Source organism: Benincasa hispida, chromosome 5 (genome assembly GCF_009727055.1).
Source record: "Benincasa hispida cultivar B227 chromosome 5, ASM972705v1, whole genome shotgun sequence".
Taxonomy (NCBI): domain Eukaryota; kingdom Viridiplantae; phylum Streptophyta; class Magnoliopsida; order Cucurbitales; family Cucurbitaceae; genus Benincasa; species Benincasa hispida.
Window position 1 is genome coordinate 55263461 of NC_052353.1, and position 4301 is coordinate 55267761.

Genomic DNA, 4301 nt, shown 5'->3' on the forward strand with positions numbered 1-4301 from the left:
GTTGTTTTGCTATTGTTGATTAATTTTCAACCATACACCTATTTTCTCAACCCTTTTATGACATAAACTGAAAAAATTCTATTTTTTTCAATTTGTAAAACATAATAGATTATTTTCAATGTATTTTAAAAACTATAAAAACTCTAATTCTCTTCAATCTGTAAAACATATCATCAAAATGTTGGGTTTTATGTCCTAAAACTCGTGGTTTGTAAACAATAAAACTTATTCTGAAAATTCAATAAGTTGTTATTGAATATATGTATTGCTTACTAGAAATTCAATAAATCTAAAAGACCCTTGACTATTACATGAGTACTTGAACTTTATGTGGAGACATAAAAGTGGATCAGGTTCGAGTAAATAGTCAAAATGATCTATAGTATATGAATATGGTTGGGTGCCTTATTCTGGTAACACTATTGGATGCGGCCTACTTTGTAGTTGTTACAAAGAGTTGTAAAGTGCTACAAACGAAGTGATCCTAATTCGTACATGTTATAACATGAGGAGTAGGGGCGTCCTGTGCAAATGGGTTTGTACAAGATCGAACCACGAAATCAGTCACTCTTACTTTATAACGTTGTTTACTGTTTAAGACTGACTATTTCAAAGTGATGACCTAGGTAACTTGACCTTAATCCTGAGCTAACTATAAACTCTTGTTTATTTGGGATTATCCTTAGATTTGCATAGGTGAGGATTGGCTCAACAGCGCCGGCTCAATAGACCTCCATTTCAGGGGTAAGACCGGGTAGATAGCTGGGGACATAAGATGCAAGAAGAAATTCACTCCTACCCGCCTTTAGGGATAGTAGAGAGGTTATTCCCTTAAGTGTTGACTCCAGGTCTTGAATAAGGGGCCCCATCCTCTCATTGGCCCGAGAGGGACTCGGTTTGTTGGTTAGATCACAAATCAATTGTTCATTACAGGATCAGTGGGACTTAAAAAGAATAAGAGGTAATCTCAAGGGTAAAACAAACATTTGATCCAACCGTTATTATGAACAACCTGTGTACAATATATCTACAGTGAGGGAGTTCAACTATGGACTTTACTAGAGTGACCTATTAGTTAATAAATGAGGGTTAATTCGGTGTAATGAGTTTAGTCAATTAATCTCGAATCGTTGGAGCCCATAATCTATAGGTCCACGAGGTCCCCCTACTAGCTCGTAAATGGATTAGCTTTAGAGTAGCGTGATAAGTTAATTTGAAACGTTCAAATTAGAATTAAAGAAATTAGTAATTATATAAGATATAATTATACCTTTAATTTTAAGAATTAAACGGAATAGGAGAATTAATATTTAAATATGATTTAAATATATGAAGGTGAATTTGTGTAAAATTAATTTAACATTTGATATTAAATTATTTAAATAATTATTTATTAGAAAATTAATTTATGAAATTTTACAAAATTAATAATATTTTTTCAATTTATGAAATCATTTGGTAAAAAATTGAAAAGTTTGAAAAACAACAAAAATGGAATTTTGGATTTTTCCATTTACACCTTCAAATAGCTCACACTAAACCCACTTAAGTTTTTTTGATAACTCCAAGCATGAGTTGCATCTCATGCAACCATCTTCTTTGCATGATAGCCTGCAATATATTGAGAAGATTGGAGTGGAATTGAGGCATGCATCTATAGAATTTTTGCAGAAAAATTCATGTTGAAGAAGTTGTTCTTCAAGTGGGTTGTAGCAGTGAGTTCTTCTCCAAGTTCCTTTCATTCAAGCTGATTTTGAGTCCCACAACTCAATCCAAAACTCCAAGAGAATAGTGCGAAAGATCTTGAGGTGGTTCCCGATTTGGAGAAGTTTGCAGCTGAGAATCGAAATTTCAAGAATTTCTACAAAGTTATGGCTTGAAACCCTCTTGTTATAGTATGGGCATGCTTTAGTTATTGCCAAAATTAATGAATTAGAGTGCTTATTGATCATTGTTGTTTCCGCTGTTTGCTGATATACTCTAACATAAAATATATGTCATATTGCAACTCAATTACTTATAGATTGGTATATTCTATGTATGTATATTGAATCTTGCTAACTTAACATTATTATTAAAAAAATTAACATGTTGTACACATAAACATTGAATAACTAGATAACTTAAGAGTTTATGTTTATATAATATAGATTGTATATGTCGAACTTGAAGGAAATCGAACACGAAGATTTCCATGAGCAGCGGAAAGATCATTCCAAATTACAATCATATATGAACTTTACAATTACAGTCATAAATAGAAACATACGGTTATGCATGAATTACAGAAATTATAGCATGATAACACAAAAGATCAAGGACAAAAGCTACACACTTTTGTAGACTCATCGCCAAGCTTCTTGATCATGAACGCTCGATCATAGTAACACAAAAACCACAAACGTTCGTCCAACATGACCGTTACACTGTACGAACACCACACACTCAAACTCATCGATCGCCTCGGTCACGAACACCCCAACAACACGAACGGCCTCTACAGAACCTCGACAGTGTTGAGTTGAGTTTGACACCACCAAGAACGCTACCTTGGTATTCTCGGTGTGAGAATCCAGAGGGTAGACTCTGTGTGAACTTGGTTTGAGGCAGAAGACGGAGGAAACAACAATCGTGTAAACGATTGAGCAAGTGGGAGACGACAGAACCTATCGTATAGGTCGATGCCCAATCGTTTAGGAAAAGCTATGTGATCGTCTAGCAAAAGCTATGCAATTGTTTAGCTCATCGCTTAGTTGAGTATCTGTCGCCTACAAACACTCCACAATTGTTTACCTTTTCCAAGCTGTCGCTTAGTAAATCCTATTTACTTGATAATTTTCGTGAGAATATTTCTGAGAGAGGAAATCTCAAATTCACAAAATTCAACATTACCTTACTAAAAATTAGGAAAACATTTTTCACTCAATTGGTTATTAGAGAAAAATAGTTAATTATCCAATAATTAATATTATTATAAATATAAATGATAACCAATTTATCATAGTATATTTATAACCTATAGTTTTAATATTTCATCTCATGAAACATATAAACTATAGCTCTTTTTCTATTTCATGATACTCAATGTAAATCTCATTTACATTAATCCTCCACTAGATGTATCTCATACATCATATTGATCATATCATATATAATTGAATTACCTCTTGTTAATTTGAACATTTCAAATCAACACCAATAACTGATCCTCAAATGAATCCATTGAGCTACCAAGGGAACCTTATGAACCTGTAGCTTGAAACTCCAACGGTACGTGAATAACTAACTAAACTCTTTAGTCACAGGATTCACATCCGTTAACTGCCAAACACTCCACTAAAGATCGACAGCTGAACTTTCCTTACCACAGATATATTATGTGTCCATCTTAACCAATCAGTAGTGCGACAACCCTCGTAAGTACAGCTCGGCCAATAACCGTTATGCCACTATAGTTACTCTAACTCTTTAAGTACCATTGATCCCTCTAATGAACATAAGTCATAGTCCTACTATGACTGAGTCCTCTCTTCCAAAGAGAAGTTGTGGCATGTTCAAGCCTTGGAATCAGCCCTTAAGGGAGAAATCTGTCTACTTATCCTTACTTCAGGAAAGGAGTGAATTCCATCTTGTGTAAGTGAGTTCCCAACTCCCAGATCAGACAAGTCCCCAAAAAGGTAGGCATGTTGAGTTGGCAATCTAGCCATCTCACCCTATACTAATCAAAGGACCGCCCTCAAAGGCAGGAATACCTAAAACACTCAGGATTGAGGTCGTGTCACCTATGGTCGTTTAGGTGAGATGTAAGTCTCTGGTATCAATGACGTTATATACAGAGTCTAGTCATCTCGTGGTCTGGTCTTATACAAACTCTTTGTATAGGACACCCCCGCTCGCACGTCTCTAGATGAATGGTCAGGATCTACCATCTGTATTAGTTTACAACACTTGCAAACCTCTACAAAGTGAGTCGTATCCATAGTGTCACCAGGATCAGGTACCCCACCTTAATCCTTATACTATAGACCTATTTAGGTTATCACTTAAGGCATGATCCACTTGTATATCACATATACATGCTTAAGTTTACAAAAGATAACCATAGAGCTTTGTTTATTGGATATGAGTAAATGACATAATGAAATAACAGTTATTTTATTCATCAAACAATGTGTATAATTACAAACAATGAGATTCTGGGAGAATTAGGACACTAATCCCAACAATCTCCCACTTGTCCTAATGCCTCGAGAGACTAATGTATAATACAATATAAAACATGTACAGTATATAATAAACTA